Source organism: Schistocerca nitens, chromosome 3 (assembly GCF_023898315.1).
Source record: "Schistocerca nitens isolate TAMUIC-IGC-003100 chromosome 3, iqSchNite1.1, whole genome shotgun sequence".
Classification (NCBI taxonomy): domain Eukaryota; kingdom Metazoa; phylum Arthropoda; class Insecta; order Orthoptera; family Acrididae; genus Schistocerca; species Schistocerca nitens.
The window spans coordinates 338,316,468-338,336,144 of record NC_064616.1 but is presented as its reverse complement, the minus strand read 5'-3'; positions in this window follow the sequence as shown (position 1 = coordinate 338,336,144).

Genomic DNA, 19,677 nt, shown 5'->3' with positions numbered 1-19,677 from the left:
ATTTCCCCGCACAAGAGGTCGATTTTTGCGTCCCTCTGGCGTAAAAATTCCATCCCCAGGATGCAAGCAACACCTAATCCTTCAACTACTAGGAAACTAGCTTTTCATTGCTTCATTTCCTACTGTAAACTCGACTTGCACTTGGTGCTTTATGATATGAGATTGTGCACCTATTGTACCTGTTACACGACACTTCTTCACTGGCAGTACTGGAATTCTATTATTTTACCTCAAGTACTTGCAAAGATTTGCACTCATGACATTGTTTGACGCACCGGTATCGACTATTATCTGTATGGGTGCTCCGTACATATCTGCTTGCAATATAGCCTGCACAACACTTTTGTCGGTTCGGTTACATTTCTGCGGTATATCTACAAGTTCCTATTCTATTTTTATTCCCTCACTATATCTCAGCATACAAAGTTTATGGCTGTCATCAGTGAATGTGCCCTCGCTACACCAACCTGCAGCCAACAACGGAAAGCGTATTGTGGCTGTTTTTAGTTTAACGGATGAGCATTAGTGGGTTGACAGTTGTCTGTCACTTCCACTAATCTCACATTGTGATTCTGGTTGTTGTTGTTACTACTATTGGCCGGTCGCGGTGGCCGTGCGGTTCTAGGCACTGCAGTCCGGAACCGCGGGATTACTACGGTCGCAGGTTCGAATCCTGCCTCGGTCATGAAGGTGTGTCATGTCCTTAGGTTAGTTAGATTTAAGTAGTTCTAAGTTCTAAAGGACTGATGACCTAAGATGCTAAGTCCCATAGTACTCAGAGCCATTTTTTGTTGCTACTATTGGGTTGATCACCCTGCCTCCCCGATGGTGTATTTTGATACTGTGCATGGCTCTGGTTTTGCGGTGGTCGGCTGTAACTTCCTGACATGTTCTGTGATGGACCTGGGTTGGCGTTCCATTGTGGCGCTGCCTTTTGTTGCCACTGTGGTGTCGGTTCATTATAACCACGCCACTGGTTTCGGTTGTTCCGCCAATGTGGGTTGCCGTTACCATTATATGAACCAGTCATGCGTCCATCAGGACGTCTCTTCCGATTTTGACGATTATAAACGTTGCCGTTATAAGCATTGCCATTGTTTGTGCCTCGATTCTTTTGCCGGTGCTCTTGCCTATTCCCGTTACCATTTGGTACTGAGTTACTACCGTTACTGTTGCTGCCATTGTAATCGGCTTTTTGTTCATTACAGGCTGCATGGTTCCGCTTGTTTTCGGTTTTCATGTCTTCGATCAATAAGCCAACAGAATCCACTATTTCCAGGAATTGTTCTATATCATATTCCGGCACATTGATGAAGTATTTTTTAATTTTACTGGGCAACATCATTCTTATTAATCTGATTATGCCGCCATCGGACATGGACTCGTCCCAGTACCTGGTGTTGTTCATATACTTTTCAAAGTATTTGCATAACGTCCCCACCTTAGGATTGTATATTTCTGGATTGTACAACTCCTTGCGTAGTCTTTCTTGGGCGCTATCGGACCAGAATTTGTGCAAGAACGGACCTTCAAACTGTTGCATCGTTAGACATTTTTCGGACACGTCGGTGGCCCACAGTGCCACGTCACCTTGAATAAAGGAGACCATGTACTGTATTCTTTGTCTTTCCGTCCATGTCCTGGGAAACACATTCCTGAAGCTCTTAATGAATACCACAGGGTGGACATTTCGTTTTTCGCTATTGAAGGGTTGGAATGTCATGTGTTTTATCACATTGTCCTCCTTTTTGCACATCTGATTGCTACTTTCTGTGGTATTCATTACTTCATGATGTGCACTGCACGGTATCGCATATTGTTCGTGCCTGTAATTAGGTTGCGGTTGCGCACTCGCGCCCTGTATACCGTCTGCGTTATTATAGTAATCAGTACGCGGAGTCGGATTCATTATCTGTCCGCCAATGTTTACATTGCTTTCCAACACAGACAGTCTCCGCGTGGCTTCCTGTTGCCAATTCGGCAACTCCGCTGTCACACGGGATTTGATCTGTGCTAATTCAGCGTGTAGTGCGGAGGCGCTAGCGTCAATATTTACACTTCTGTCCGCAGGCGCTTGTTCTACAGCTGTTTTTACATCACTTTCAATCTTTGCAGATATCTCGCGATCCTTTACTTCTAGCCATTCATTAAATTCTTTTTCGACTTTTTGACTTTGCACTTCCAAATATGTATCAATACTTTTCCGTGCATCTATCTCCACATTATCCACGCGGTTGGTTAAAGTCTGGACATTGTCTTCTAGCCTGGCCAGCGACATCTGTAGTTTTTACATCTCGCCGGTTAGGCTTTGCACAAGATCAGGTATTTCTATCCAAGCGTCTCGCGTCTCGGAAAGTTCGCTTTGGATACTGTTTAGTTTAGTTTCTAGTCTTTGGTCTCGCTCTCTGTCTTTCTGCTCACGCTCATTGAGCATTTCAGCAAGTTTCTCGTCTCTTTCTGTTTTCCTCTGTTCTGACATTCTTTCTTTTTCCCTTTCTTTCTGTTCTCTTTGTTGCTCTTGCTCATAGAGCATCTGAGCAAATTTCTGATCTCTCTCCCTGTCTCTTTCTTCTAACCTGCGCAGAAATTCTGCAAATGAGTCTGCAATCGGTGAGCATACTGGTGCTCCGCTTAATCTAGCACTCGATTGGCCCCCTTGTCCATGGAGTGGAGTTGTTATTCTATTCCCATTCTGCTGTGGAGCGTCATTCGCCGTCCACAGATCCTCGCCCCCCTCTCCGGAAATTATGTTATCCGAGGCGGTGGCTTGGGATTCGTTTACGTTTTGCAAATAATCCTCACTTTCCATGTTAACAGAATTTGTTCGTCTAGTACGGATGCTTTAGGTTGTCCTATCTTATCCATAATAGATTCACTGTAAGCCACTGACAAGTCCTTAACACTGATACACACAAGAATAATTATCCCGGCCGGCCGCTGGTGGCCGAGCGGTTCTGGCGCTACAGTCTGGAACCGCGCGTACGCTACGGTCGCAGGTCCGAATCCTGCCTCGGGCATGGATGTGTGTGTTGTCCTTAGGTTAGTTAGGTTTAAGTAGTTCTAAGTTCTAGGGGACTTATGACCTCAGCAGTTGAGTCCCATAGTGCTCAGAGCCATTTGAACCATTTGAATAATTATCCCCTCCAAAAACAAACACATAAATACACACAATTTAATTTGTACTCTACTTACTATTTTTTCACCATAGGTATATCATGTGCATATGGGTTCGGTATTCCGCACAGAGCTACACAGGATGCTTGCACAATAGGCCTTACCTTTGTTACTTTTCTTTCACGTAATCGTTTTTCTTTTCTACACTTTTTCTTCTCCAGATCTCCTCAGGGTGTGGTTTTGTTGTTGTACATGCAAAAGAATTTACATAGGTATTAATATTTTACAACAATTAGGCACATACATAATTACATTCATTATAATAGTATGATATTAATAAATCTCGCGTTTTCTTTGATCGGGCCCCAAAGTTGCGGCGCAAATCTTGCGTCCGTCAGCCGTCGTAATTTAATTTATTATTTACTACAGAAATTGATTGGTAATGGTGATTGTTGCCGACTTAGGTGGTGGGCCTTAATCAAAATGATATTTCATTTAATTTTGATTTATATTTAAATGCTTTTGTGAAGTTGTCTCTTTTTTAAATAATATTAATCTTCAGTGGAAATTATTTGTTACTTTAATGGACATAAGACTCGCTGAATCTTAAAACATGAGCATATAAGTTGAGCAATGGAATAAACTGTTCATATTAATTTCCTCGGCTAGGTAGTTCACTTTGAAGCAAAAGATCTTTAGTTATTAATTATAATTGCGACCCACACATGTGCGAGAGTGTTTTTTCTTACATTCGTTAACCATTGCATTGTCATCGGATTCCTGGCTCTGGCTCTCGGCTGTTGTATTGAAAATAAGAATCTTAAAGCTACGTATTTTCTGCAACGTCGGGCGGCTGTGGAGAAAAATGTATCTTATATTACTAGCGCGGAAGTTTTTCACTTTTGCAAATTTTTATAAGTTACTGTCGCCACGAAATGGCGTCGTTGGCTACATCGGGCGCTGCGATTGTTGCACTGTAAATTACTCGAATGCAGGTTAATTCAAGGAAGGCGGACATGAAATCGGGATCACCTCTTACAAATTAAAAGTGAACAATAATATTAAATCAATATATTATCTGCTTAATCAGTACAAATATGCTTACATTTGCCAGCACTCGCAAGATGTCCGTCTACACGCTACCAAGACAAAGGAAGAAGTGAAGACGACTAAAAAATTAACAAAAGAGCGTATCTTGTCGTCTCTTTAGATAATTTTGTTTCGAGTGGTCTGTATATTTCTTTGTCCTCTAAACTTACACAGAGAAATTATTACAATTTTTAAATGTCTCTTCTTTATAAATACTGTTTTTAAGTCTTTTCTTATTATTTTACTGCGGACGGTATACTGCCTAGCCAGCAGGCAGCAAACCTTCGCATCAGGGTGTCATCGACTTCCAAACAAGCTGATCCACGGTCCTCAGTAGCCATGAGTGCACTGTTGGTTTCAGCAGATCCTCTCTGGATTATTTGGACGCCAGTTATCGCAGAAGACATGGTAACGACTTGTATTCTGAGTAATAAATGGAATAACCTTGAATACTGCTTTATTGCATCTAACAAAGCCACACAGATCCTCAGTCTGCATCCTGAGAAAACAATACTGGTTTCCAGCCGAGCATTCGGCAACCCTTGCACAGCGATTCAATGCACCACATTGCAAATGTTTTATAAATTATGGAATTGGCTCTCTTCCAGGGCATATAATTCAGAGAAAACTGAGCTCCAAATTCCAACATCAAAAGATATTTTTTGAGGACCCCAATTGGCCGTTTTCCCCATCCAAAATTTCAAGCAAACACCATCCTCAATTTCCACTTAAAGATATTTTTATAGGACATTCAGTGAGCTTTCTTCTCACCTTGCGAGAGGGAGAACGTGAAGTGATCTGAGGAGTAGTAGGGAAAGGTTCATGTCACCCCACTATGCATTGTTGCCAAAATTTACTCAAGACTGCAGGTCCAAGATGGCGGCCATAGATGTGGCAAAGTCACAATGACATCATGGCGGAGCTTAGTAAGTGACTTTGGTCTAGTTGTTCTATAAATGATAGCGACTACCTGTTCTAGAAGTGGTGGTTACAGGGATATCTGTGCAAACCGTCGAATCATCACCTGAGTAAGGACAGTTTATGAACTATGTTCTACCTGAATGTAGTTTTAACCTGTACACTATGTGGAGATCAAAAAAATGGTTCAAATGGCTCTGAGCACTATGAGACTTAACATCTATGGTCATTAGTCCCCTAGAACGTAGAACTACTTAAAGCTAACTAACCTAAGGACATCACACAACACCCAGTCATCACGAGGCAGAGAAAATCCCTGGCCCCGCCGGGAATCGAACCCGGGAACGCTACCGCACGACCACGAGCTGCGGACTATGTGGAGATCCCTAACACTAGTTCCAACAACGACGGCCTATGAAAAGCTTGTGCATTTGATGAAAACAAAAGTCATAAATGTTGAATATAAAACCGTAACTGGAAAGAAAAGAAAAAAAGAAGCTGTTGCAGATGCACAAGCTGGGTTCGCATATTGCTTTAAACATAGTTGTAAGATACCAGAATTTATTGTTAATAACAATTGTAGTACACTGAAGTACTTATTGTAAAGCAGTTTACTTGATAAAACTATGATGTATACATGGTGAACCAGAACGCTAAATATAAAACTTCAGAGGCTGTTCATATAAGGGACTTGTGCTCTCTTGTGGATTGGGTTTGTGAGACACTTCCTCATCCTACATCGAGGGGGAGACATAATTATTAAGACTTCTGGCATGTCTTACAGCTGACTGACAAAAATCAGACTCTGGGGTCATGAGAGGAGTTGTTAGCATTGTGAGCTTGGAATCGTAATAAAATTAATAGTAATAATAATAATGATAATGATAATGATAATATGAGGTCTGATCATTTGTTTAAATTGTGACGTCTGACGAGTTGAATGATGGTCAATGTGGAATCCACGACAACTTGCGGCATGGTGTGAGCAGAGTGAATGTATATGGGCATTTCCAGATTAAAGAGTGGGCTACTGATGGTCTGCAACCAAACCAGTCAGGCAGGATGTTGGAGACCTGTTCAGCTACAAATGTGTTTCCTCAGTCCTTGTGATCGTCGACATTCAACAACGACAACTACAGAATGGATTGATTTACAAAGCGCCCCATCCATAAAGCGAGTCTTCATTTCCATACTAGCAGTGATTCTAAGTCTGTGACAGGGATTGTGAGGTACTGCAAAAACACTGTGTAGACATTTGCAAGGCAGTTGGTGTGTCTATGTGTGTGTGTGTGTGTGTGTGTGTGTGTGTGTGTGTGTGTGCAGTATGTATGCATGTGTGAAAGAGAACGTGTTCCATTCACGGAGTTAGTGCAGCACAATGTGTAGTTTCACATGTCAACACTTCAGCTATACCATGCCAATACCTTCATGGTACAGCCCCCAGATACTATAATAACACTTCAGAATTGATAGCGCAGTTGATTTAAGAACACTACTGGCCATTAAAATTGCTACACCACGAAGATGACGTGCTACAGACGGGAAATTTAACCGACGGGAAGAAGATGCTGTGATATGCAAATGAGTAGCTTTTCAGGTCATTCACACAATGTTGGCGCCGGTGCGACACCTACAACGTGCTGACATGAGGAAAGTTTCCAACCGATTTTTCATACACAAACAGCAGTTGACCGGCGTTGCCTGGTGAAAAGTTGTTGTGATGCCTCGTGTAAGGAGGAGAAATGCGTACTATCTTGTTTCCGACTTTGATAAAGGTCGGATTGTAGCCTATCGCGATTGCGGTTTATCGTATCGCGACATTGCTGCTCGCGTTGGTCGAGATTCAATGACTGTTAGCAGAATGTGGAATCGGCGGGTTCAGGAGGGTAATACGGAACGTCGTGCTTGATCCCAACGGCGTCGTATCACTAACAGTCGAGATGACAGGCATCCTATTCGCATGGCTGTAACGGATCGTGAGGCCACATCTCGATCCCTGAGTCAACAGATGGGGACGTTTGCAAGACAAAACCCATCTGTACGAACAGTTCGACGACGTTTGCAGCAGCAAGGACTATCAGCTCGGAGACCATGGCTGCAGTTACCCCTGACGCTGCATCGTAGACAGGAGCGCCTGCGATGGTGTACTCAACGACGAACCTGGATGCACGAATGGCTAAACGTCATTTTTTCGGATGAATCCAGCTTCTGTTTACAGCATCATCATGGTCGCATCCGTGTTTGACGACATCGCGGTGAACGCACATTGGAAGCGTGTATTCGTCATCGCCATACTGGCGTATCACCCGGCGTGATGGTATGGGGTGCCGTTGGTTACACGTCTCGGTCACCTCTTGTTCCCATTGACGGCACTTTGAACAGTGAATGTTACATTTCAGATGTGTTACGACCCGTGGCTCTACCCTTCATTCGATCCCTGCGAAACCCTACATTTCAGCAGGATAATGCACGACCGCATGTTGCAGGTACTGTGTGGCCTTTCTGGATACAGAAAATGTTCGAGTGCTGCCCTAGCAAGCACAATCTCCAGATTTCGCACCAATTGAAGATGTCTGATCAATGGTGGCCGAGCAACTGGCTCGCCACAATACGCCAGTCACTATTCTTGATGAACTGTGGTATCGTGTTGAAGCTGCATGGGCAGCTGTACCTGTACATGCCATCCAAGCTCTGTTTGACTCAATGCCAAGGCGTATCAAGGCCGTTATTACGGCCAGAGGTGGCTGTTCTGGGTACTGATTTCTCAGGATCTATGCATGAAAATGTAATCACATGTCCGTTATAGTATAATATATTTGTCCAATAAATACCCGTTTATCATCTGCATTTCTTTTTGGTGTAGCAATTTTAATGGCCAGTAGTGCAAAATGCTTCAAACTCTGTCTCTCTCAAGCTCCATCATGCACAAAAACCACACGTTTTCTTCTTCTTAACCACCTGTTATATCACCCCAACACTTTCGTATCTACTCCTATACTCTGATTAAAGGATCTAACCGCCTCAACATCTGGAGATATTTTGTCTTCACGGATGAGTGCCTTGAGACAGATCGGTGCGGAACAGCAGTTATGGACTTGGCTCGCTCCATTCCTTCACAAGACTTGTAAAGTGGTCTACTTCTGGTCAGCTGCAGATTGAATTGGTGACAGTGTTGCAGGGAGGGTTGATCAAAGGGAATGCAAGGAGATCTTTCAATCTCTAGCTTAATCTTAAGAATGCGGGAATGGTCTGTGACTCCCATCCACATGGGGAAAGATGAGCAATCATAATTGTAAATTACGCACTATGATCGGAAGTGCTAGAAATGTATAGATCGCTGTCTGATATATATAGACTTAAAAGCCAAAGAAACTGGTACACCTGCCTAACATAGAGTAGGGCCCGTAGAAGCACGCAGAGGTGCCACAACATGACACGGCATGGACTCGTTTAATGTCTGAAGTACTGTTGGAGGGATTTGACACCATGAATCCAGCAGGGTTGTCCATAAATCAGTAAGTGTAAGAGGGTGTGGATATCTGTTCTGAACAGCACGTTGCAGGGCATCCCAAATATGCTCAGTAATGTACATGTTTGTGGAATTTGGCGTCCCATATCACTTCAACTGCACATGTCCCACACCATTTCAGAGCCTCCACCAGCTTGAACAGTGCCCTGCTGACATGCAGGGTCCATGGGTTCATAAGGTTGTCTTCATATGTAAACATGTCCATCTGATCGATACAATATGAAATGAGACTCGTCCAACTAGCCAACATGATGCCATTCATCAACAGTCCAACATCGCTGTTGACGGGCCCAGATGAGGCATAAAGCTTTGTGTCCTTCAGCCATCAAGGGTACAAGAGTGGGCCTTCAGCCCCGAAAGCCCATATAGAAATTGTTTCGTTGAATGGGTCGCCTGCTGACACTTGCCGATGGCCCAGCTATGAAATCTGCAGCAATTTGAGGAAGCGTTGGACTTCTGTTACATTGAACGATGCTCTACAGTTGTCATTGGTCCCATTCTTGCAGGATATTTTTCCGGACACAGCAATGTTGGAGTGTTGGTGTTTAACCAGATTCTCGATATTCATGGCACACTCATGAAATGGTTGTACACGAAAGTCCCCACTACAACGTTACCTCAGAGATGTTCTGTACCATCGCTTGTATGCTGGCAGTAACACCACATTCAGACTCACTTAAATCTTGAAAAGTTGCCATTGTAGCAGCAGTAACCGATCTAACAGCCGCGCCAGACACTTGTTGTCTTATCTAGACGTTGCCAACCACAGCGCCATATGCTGTCTGTTTACATATCTCTGTATCTGTATATGCATGATTTTACGTTTCTTTGGTGCCTCAGTACACACACACACACACGTGTGTGTGTGTGTGTGTGTGTGTGTGTGTGTGTGTGTGTGTGTGTGTGTGTGTTCAAGAATTAACAATCAATGGACGTACTGCACAGTACATTCTTAATGGTACTCACAATGTAGTAGAGGGGTGGTTTAGCGATGATACAGAAACTGGGAACCATGCTGCCGTGTCACTGATCGGCACAGAAATTATGGAAAAGACTGGTGAAATTGCTAAAATTTATTGGACTATCACTTTTTATACTTCTTACAGTACATCGATAGTGTCTCTTCCATCCCATGCGTCCACTGGTAAACTGTCGATTACCACATAATGATTTACTGATATCGATTGTTTGAGATGGAGAAACGGTCTTGGTGGAGGGGCAACACCTTCCAGATATAGCTGTCACCGAAACAGTTATCATCAGTTATCATGTACGAGACTGCAGATTGGGGTATCAGTCGAAGCAGGACACTGAGCCATCTGCTACCTTGTCACTGTGAAAGATGAGTTTAAATGTAGTGGTCAACAGTCGCCTTCAAACAGTTGTTTGAAAAATCTCCACAATGCTGCAGAACTCTTCCAGTTTCCATATGTTGTAATGTCTTTTATTTCAGTCAGCATGTGTGTGTGTTGTGGGTGCAGCAGCAGCATAATTTACACTGTGCGATAAAGGTGTTAGTGTCAGTTTAGAACCTGCCACAGATCTTGGAGTCATGGTGGAAAAAACAAAATGTATGGCAGTGTACAAAGCTGTAGTCATACACTGCTTGTATGTGTTACAACAGAAAAAGCAATGTATCAAACAGCGAAATGGTGTCACTCTCTTGCAACTGATAGTCTGTGGGATGTGGTCCTACTTCAGTACAAAAAATGGCTCTGAGCACTATGGGACTTAACATCTGAGGTCATGAGTCCTCTAGAACTTAGAACTACTTAAACCTAACTAACCTAAGGACATCACACACATCCATGCCCGAGGCAGGATTCGAACCTGCGACCGTAGCGGTCGCGCGGTTCCAGACTGAAGCGCCTAGAACCGCTCGGCCACCCCGGCCGGCACTTCAGTACAGAGGATAAAACTATACATTGATCTGTGCAGGTGACTTCGATCACTGGTCGTCTGCTCCAATTGGTCAATACCTATATATTTAATAGGATCGCAACATATGCCCGTTGCCAGCACACACGTGATATTTGTTTTCGGTAGATATATATCGGAAGGCAGGGACATGGCAAAATCTTATCAAGCTCTCTGTCAGATGACGTTAGCGGAGTTTTATAGTTTGTAGTTTCTTTCTCTGTTGGATGGTACAAAATAACGATTATAGAGAGGATGCTTTGGTGACAGATGTGAATGCACCCTGAGGGATGCACATCACCTTTGGACCTGTATGCAGTTTGCAGACACATCACAATACAGTAGCAAAATCCTCATCCTTCTCCCAGTTCCCATAACTGCATGTACTGTATTTTTCTTCTATTACCTCGTGTTGCAGGAGAAAGCTTCGTTTGGCCTTGGTCTTACACGCTGTACACAGTTGGCTTAGCTCAAACAACACGCCCCCATTTCCACCGAGTGGTCAAAACATGGTTCTGTTGCGTTAACTCAGCTCACTGTTTCTACGTGGATTGCATTAGGTGGTAAATACAATGCTCTCCGACATCTGCTCAGTTTCAACTTAAATTCGAATGATCACATGGACAAAGCTGCAGGGATGGCACAGCACAGACTTAGGATTGGTTACAAGATGCAGAGTGGCTGTCTAAAAAACCATATTGAAGTTATACTATAGCAGATAGGTTCGAAAAGGTGACTTGTTCCGAGATATGAGAGTGCCATGAATATGATTCACTAGTGGTTGTAATTATTAAAAGACATCTTCATAGGATCCAACGCACATGTACGGTTGAATGGAAAGACTTAATTCCAAATTGGTGGCAGCATTTCTACCAAGAAGTGTAACACTATAGATCTGAAAAGCCAGTGTGTCAGTAATAGGATTTTGTACATTTCATGTGACCTGAGTCTAGCGTTGCATTTTTTTAAGTAATTCGTCACGTAGCACACCATCTACTGTATGTGATTATTCTCAATCAAGCATCATCCTCCCTCGCATATAACCCAGTGGATATATCACAAAACTTGTGCCAGGGTATTGGGATATAATGCAATACAAATACCATTCCATAGCATGAGAAATATCTAGCAGTTGCATGAGGGATTCCTTAGCCGAATCACTTTCTAAATTCGGTGATTTTATTACGATCTGTTAATACACACCCCATGACCATCACCAGCCGCTGTGACCGAGCGGTTCTAGGCGCTTCAGTCAGGAACCGCGCTGCTGCTACGGTCGCAGGTTCGAATCCTGCCTCGGCCATGGATGTGTGTGATGTCCTTAGGTTAGTTAGGTTTAAGTAGTTCTAAGTCTAGGGGACTGATGACCTCAGATGTTAAGTCCCTTAGTGCTTAGGGCCATTTGAACCATTTTGAACCATGTTTACCATCGACATCCAATGTCTCGGTATTTATGTGGAAGACCACTTTATTCGGAAGCATTCCATACTTTGATTTATACAGCTCGTATAGTTTTTAACATCGGTATCGTTAGCGATACTTGTGTGTGCCTGTAGAACCAAGACCGCTTTTTATGCAGGGCGATAATGAAATAGCCGATTCGATCGTGTTTTTAACATTTGGCCACATGCTACCTCCGATATGCGCTCCCCTCACGCCCGGAAGAATCGTCCAAGGAAACCAGCCGGATATACAGGGTGTACATAAAGTCCAGCAGAACTTTCAATTATTTATTGTGCAAGGACAAAACATTATACTGATGTCATACATATTGCATTTTGAAGAGAAACTCTGAAAGTTTCTTTTACAAATATTCGATATGCGAACCATGAGTGACCCGGCAGACGTCAATACGGGAATCGAATTCTTGCCATACCTGTCCCAGCATGCCATCGTCGACTATGGCTTCTCTTTGTCGGGCACAAGCACCCGTTGTAACTAATTTGTTGTGCCAGTGGTAAATGGCCTTCGTTGTTGGTGGCTTCTTACCGTACTTGGTTTTAAACATCCGTTGAACAGCTGTAGCACACTTGTTTTTGTCGAACTGGCTGGCTCTGCGCACTATGCGACTTAACTTCTGAGGTCATCAGTCGCCTAGAACTTAGAACTAATTAAACCTAACTAACCTAAGGACATCACACACATCCATGCCCGAGGCAGGATTCGAACCTGCGACCGTAGCGGTCGCTCGGCTCCAGACTGAAGCGCCTAGAACCGCACGGCCACTCCGGCCTTTGTCGAACTCCAACACACAGAAAGCTCGCTCCGCACCTGATCTCGCCATGTTTGCGTCTAATGCTAACTATCGGCAAATTACCAAACTACGCTGTGGTGGTATACAAGAAAAAAACTTTCAGAGTGGTTCTAGACGCTTCAGTCTGGAACCGCGCGACCGCTACGGTCGCAGGTTCCAATCCTGCCTCGGGCGTGGATGTGTGTGGTGTCCTTAGGCTAGTTAGGTTTAAGTAGTTCTAGGGGACTGAAGACCTCAGATGTTAAGTCCCATAGCGCTCAGAGCCATTCCTTGGGACCCATCGTTCAGGCAGTGCGATGCCTCTGTGGCAAACCCCTCGTAAAAGCGAGAGTTCGGGCTGCCAGACTCCTTGCGTGGCCATGCTCTCTCCCTTCGCATGTGAATAGTCTGCAGTGGATCTGGCCTCCATTGCGGAGTGGCAATAGAGGAGAAAGGAGTTCTATTATGGAACAGAGGACTTCGAAAACGTCAGTTCTACTACGTCACTCTTCTCTTCTTGGCATCGAAATTCATTTCGGTGTAATTCGCTGGAGTATATAGACTTCCTTACCAGTCGTGAGCTTCTTTCTCCTTTCCTTTCGTTTCTTGGCGAGACCTGTTACTGCTACGGACTGTCATCTTTTACCAGCCCATTTCCAAGCACCCTAATATTATTGATTCACTCACTCAGAGTGGTTTTATGTACATTCTAGGGAGGAGGGAGGCGAAATGCACGATAGGTAAGTGGCATTCGACGAGCCATATATGCCTTCTTAGTCATGCCAAATGCCAAACACCTCTAGGAGTTCAGTCACCTTTGGCTGGGTACAGGTCTGGAACCCTTGAGCTGTGGACTGGTAATCTCCGCTAGTCCTCTCCAATCGTGAACTCTCTTGTTTGTGCTTCAGCGGCCACCCTGCTGTGCAGCAGAGGAATGCTGCGTGTCACAGGAACAGTGATCTCGGCTTAAACGCCCACCTCGCGAGGATTGTAGAAACACACGTAAAAAAAGACGTGAGCCTCAAGGTGTGCTACGTGGCAATAAAGATGATGGCCGTTCAGGGGAAACTGTCATTAATGGGTAAAATCTGATGAATCAGGCGCACCTCAGTTGTACCCAAGAAAGCAGGGCAGTGTCTGCGACACTGCGTAGACTCTTATTACCGTAGGTGCTCGTGGGATCAAAACGGCTCAGCATCTAGTAGGCATGTTTTTATAAAATCACTTGGACACAAATATTCTCAGACAGCTCCAGCAATGGCGCTTCCTCGGGAAACTGCTTATATTCATACAATCATTTCTAGCTCAGCGTTTCTTTAGATATCACGCCGATGATGTTCTGTCTGACTGATCTGAGGAGGAGTGCAACCAGTATGTTAAGTCCAGTGTTCAATTTTTTCTCCTTTGCTGCTCGTCCAACCCGTGACAGCAACTTAGTCTGCCGGCCGAAGTGGCCGTGCGGTTAAAGGCGCTGCAGTCTGGAACCGCAGGACCGCTACGGTCGCAGGTTCGAATCCTGCCTCGGGCATGGATGTTTGTGATGGCCTTAGGTTAGGTTAGGTTTAACTAGTTCTAAGTTCTAGGGGACTAATGACCTCAGTAGTTGAGTCCCATAGTGCTCAGAGCCATTTGAACCATTTTGAACTTAGTCTACACAGAGTCGCAGACACAACCCTGCTTTCCTCGGTAAGACACATATGGTACCACTGAGGTGCGGCAGGATCACCAGATGCTGCCCACTAATGACTGTTTCTCCTAAACAGCAGTTCCGATCCCACAAGCACCAACGGAAATAAGACTAAACGCGATGGTGGTGTGCCATTCTTTCAGCGGCCCATGAACAGATGTTTTTAGAGGAGGAGTGATCTGGAGAAAGTTGTGTTTAAGGCAATTGTGGAAAACCCTCCGTATGAAGATAGGTCAGGGCAACACAGAAAACAAGCAGTCTTGCGTTATTTTGTTGCAATGTAATATCACGGAGACCTTGAAGGTATGGTGCAGCCACCGACATTAACACGTGAATAATGAACGGCTGCTGTCCAAATTGTCGGCTATGCGAGCCAGACGTGATCGTGTGTTGCACCCTGCACCATCACATGCAACATGCTAAGATCGTACGACGATAACGAATGCGATTTGGCGACGTTTCTTGTCTTCAGATCCTCCATACGGTACGGTACGCAGAACTGGAATTCGTCTGCAAAGACGACATAGACTCACTACTGTGTTCATCACTGTCTTTGGCCTCTCTCTCTCCCTCTCTCTCTCTCTCTCTCTCTCTCTCTCTCTCGCCCTTGACGGCGCTACCGCATCAAAGGTAGTTGCAACTATGGCTGCCGTCCTCGGTATCCGTGGTACTCGAGACGCCATTGCACTATTCATCTGAATACTTGCGTCTCTGCAAAGAAGCCCAGTTACTGACTCAAGCTACGTGACGTATCTGTACGATCCTGTACAGCCGAGCGGAAAACATTTCTCTCCTCTCAGGCGCTAGTCGCGTAGGGCTGCTTCGATCCTGCATAACGTTGAGAATGCTCACCTGAACCCATCGATTTAATGTCTGCATGACAGTCGTGAAATACTGATCAACGTGAGCAACAATATCGCGAAACAATAGGCCTGAGTCTCGATAGGCCACCACCCTTCTGCTGTCGAATGCGACATGTACTAGCAGACACTTCTCCTTCTTGCACGTGGCGTAACATGAAAAACGATCAACATTGAAACGCGGTTTCTCAGTGAGAAACTTCTGCGTCATCTTTCCTTACTTGATGAAAGTAGATGGCGTTACTACTATTTTCCCTGTCAGAAGAATGTAGTAGGCGTACTCTTCATGTCAATTTGACATTTCTTGCCTACCGTCTTCATGGTATTGCAGTTTCATTGGCAAGCCTCGTATATCGAACAACTTAACAAAGATTACAATGACCGTGCGGTTCTAAGCGCGTCAGTTTGGAACCGCGTGACCGCTACGGTCGCAGGTTCGAATCCTGCCTCGGGCATGGATGTGTGTGATGTCCTTAGGTTAGTTAGGTTTAAGTAGTTCTAAGTTCTAGGGGACTGATGACCTCAGTAGTTAAGTCCCATAGTGCTCAGAGCCATTTTTGAAAGATTACAAATTTTATTATAAACTGACCATAGATGTTTCTTAACTTCGGTATTTACAGTTTAGTGAACTTCATATTCATTGCTTATATAATGTGAGTTTAGTGATTGATAAGAAATGTTTCGAAGTAATAAATAATCAAAGGTGTGTTGTTAACTCTGATAGGATCATACAGAAATAAAATAAGCAAAAACAATATAAAACATCATAAATGTAATAATTAATGAATAGGTAACAAGGTAGTTGTAGTAGCCATAATTAACTGGATGAGTTAAAAACAGTTAAAAATATTTTAATAGAAACAAGAGAGAAAACCGAAATGAGTGTGGATGTGAGGCGTAATTAAAACCGTTAAAATGAACAGAACAGAATTATTCGCAAACAGGGTCCCATATTTATGACTGGGCGGTGCTTGGTGTTCACTACGCCGTCGGCGCCGGATGTGGCTGTTTCTTGCTGTGGTATCAGTTTCCAAGAGTTACCTCTTCCGCGCCCTTTGCGACTGTCTTCCGCGGTGGCGGCCGTCCCATGGCGTTCCGTATTAGGTCCACGCCAGCACTATCGTGACACTGTAGACGTTCCTTATGCTCTTCAAGACAGCTGCGGCTTTCTCTCGTCGCCATGTCATCTCCCTAGCGTTCTGAATTCGGTACGCGCCTGCGAGCTAGGCCTCATGCGGCACCAGGCTGCTGCAGTGTGTGATTTGCAAGGGGGGATGGGGGGGGGGGGGAATTCCTCCCCTCTGCATCAGACCATCCCCTCCACTGGCTGTAGTTTATGCATCCCAACCTGGGATGTTTATTTCCCGTGCACTGGAGTAAAACTCATATAATTTAAATTTGTGGAGCCGAACACTGAAAGTTTTTAATACAGTCTTACTATTAATACAATTAATATGTTTGCTTATTAATTTTGAAAAAGTGTTATGTAGTAGTTAAGCATTTCGAAACATTTAGAACTAAAGCACTATTCTCATGTTGTCATTGTTGCTTTCGTCTAAGGTGCGTCATCCGTTTACTTGCGAGGGAAGTAGTGTGGCAGTCATACCGCAGCAGTCGTACCGCAGAGTTGGGTGATCTGGAGGCTGAAATTCCCATCCCGGGCCCTGACACAGGGTTGTGACCGGCCCGGTGCCTGTGCGAACATTTACCGTTAGCCCACCTTTTGGCAACGGTATGGCGCGGACTAACGCGCCTGGGACGAAAGCACATATTACTAAATAACGCACCATCGTGTGCTTCTAGTTCCTAGGATACTATTTCGTGGACCTTCTTTAAATACTCTTCTCTTCCACCATCGTTTTCTTTTCCTTTGGTTTTCATTTCCGTTGTTAGCTGCATGTGCAAGTACCAAGTAGGTCGCCGCTGCCATACTTTATCATCATTATACTGCAATACCGACACACGTGTGGCACAAATTCTGTTGCTTTGGTATAAATTAACCTGCCGCATGCAACATACGCCGCAAGATGTTGCCTTTTGTAGCATGCTACAAGGCGACGCACGCCACATTTCCGTAGCATGCCACAATGTTGCAAGACGTCGCCCCAGCGTAAACGAGGCTTTAGAGCCAGGTCTGTATTGTATGGTGGATGTGATGTGTTGCGTACGAAAGTAAAACCTGCAATCAGATCCAAACGTCGTGGAAAACTGTGAAGAGGTGTCATCCTGCAGCAAGATAACGCTCGCCCACATTCTGCCAAACGGACAGCCGACGCAAAAAGAAGTTGAGATTTGAGGTGCTGGAACATCCACCATACAGCACAGACCTAGCTCCAAGTGATTTTCACATGTTTGGACCCTTAACGGATGATTTGAAAGTGATGAAGACGTCATTGCTGCGGTACAAAATTGGTTACAGATGCAACCGAAAAACGTATTTTTTGATGAAATAAAAGAAACTCGTAAAACGTCGGGAAAACTACATTAAGTCCAGGGAGGTTACGTAGAAAAATAACGCATGTTTCAGTTTTCTATCATCAGAATAAGTAAAGCTTTTCACAAATGTGCCTTTACTTTTTGAATTCCCGTCGTATACCTGTATGTAGATGATTTTGTAAATAAGCTTTACCTATAATGAACTTATAAAGATATAATAAGGGATGGCTTTTCTGATAGTGCATACGCATGCATAGTGAGTTTCGGCATTAACATCTATTTATAAATAACTGTTTAACCATGGGTAACGCCGCGGTCCAAGCTAGTAACATATGTAATTATACTAACCCCCTAAGACATCCCCCCCCCCCCACTGGTAAAAGCACAAATCGCACCCTGGGCTGCTGTTGGAGTTGCGTATTACGTCCACACACACTGCAGCAAAGTCTTGTGGCGGTGGCCGCCGTCTGGTGTTCCGCATTATGTCCGCTCCGAGGATGTGAGATGCCTGAGGTTTCAGGTGATTGGTCTTGTTCCCTACCTCGCCCGAGGCCGCTGTGGCTGTCTCCCGTGGAGTAGTTGCCTGGTGCTCCGTGTGAGATCTGATCCTGTTAATTATTCCCCCGATGATCTTAGGTTCATTACCGGAGAAGGAAAATTTTTCCGCTGTTTCTGTAGTAGTTTCAAAGCCGCATTCCACGCCGTAGTGAACTGGTATCTTGCTTCGCCGTTGATCATGTTCTCCACTCTCTTGATTTCAATAGATTCTTCGATAATGTGGGGGTTTGAGCCAGGATTTTGGTTTTGTCATAATTCATGGTATGTTCAAGTTCCAGCCAATGTTCTGCTGTCTGTATGATATGTTATTGATGTTCCTTAGACATTACGTCCACTATTCTGGCTGTCTGATCGGTGTAAGACATACTGCATTCACACGGTATATGGTAAACACCAGGTTTTCTAAACCCCAGATCATCCCTGGCAATTCCAAGAAGCGATCTGATCTTGCTGGGAAGGCAGAACACACTTTTGACTTCGCGTTTCTTCAAGATTCTGCTGGTCTCAGCAGAGATAGGCCCTGCAGACGGTAGAAATGTTACCTTCCTGGTCTCTTCTTCTTGTTTCCTCTTCCTTCGTATCAGGTCGTCTTGTGGTATGTAACGTTTCGTCGAAATATCGTGATGGGAAGACACGGAGCACCGGCAGTACAAACTATTCTACGAGATGTCAACGAATGGCGAGGAAAGTCTTAGAAATTAAGACAGTATTTCTTTGTCTTGAGCATCCCATATTGCGCTCATGGCTAACTGAGTGAAAGATAATAACCGTCTTTGTAGAGAGAGAGAGACAAAAAGAGACAGCTATTGTCGACACTGGACAGCGTCAAGCAGGTGAAATGTGGTCAGGTGTTGTACTTGCCTTTGCGCATTGCATGGAAAATATACATTCAGTTAGAGCATTGTTGCTAATGTAGCTTAATGAACGTGTACGGGACGTTCTCGCTTTTGTTATCCAACCCATATGGTAAGAACTACTTTTTTTAGTTATTCGTTTAATCCTACATCGTGAAGGTTGCATGGTAACAAGCAGTACTCAATAATTCGCAAGAGAGGCAATGCTACTTGACTTATAGGTACACTGGACTCGCATTCGGGAGGACGACGGTTCAATCCCGCGTCCGGCCATCCTGATTTAGGTTTTCCGTGATTTCCCTAAATTTCTCCAGGCAAATGCCGGAATGGTTCCTCTGAAAGGGCACGGCCGACTTCCTTCCCCGTCCTTCCCTGATCCGACGAGACCGATGACCTCGCAGTTTGGTCTCTTCCCACAAACAACCCAACCCAACTTATAGGTGTATCACATTTATTTGGGATTCTTCCAGTGAATATCAGTC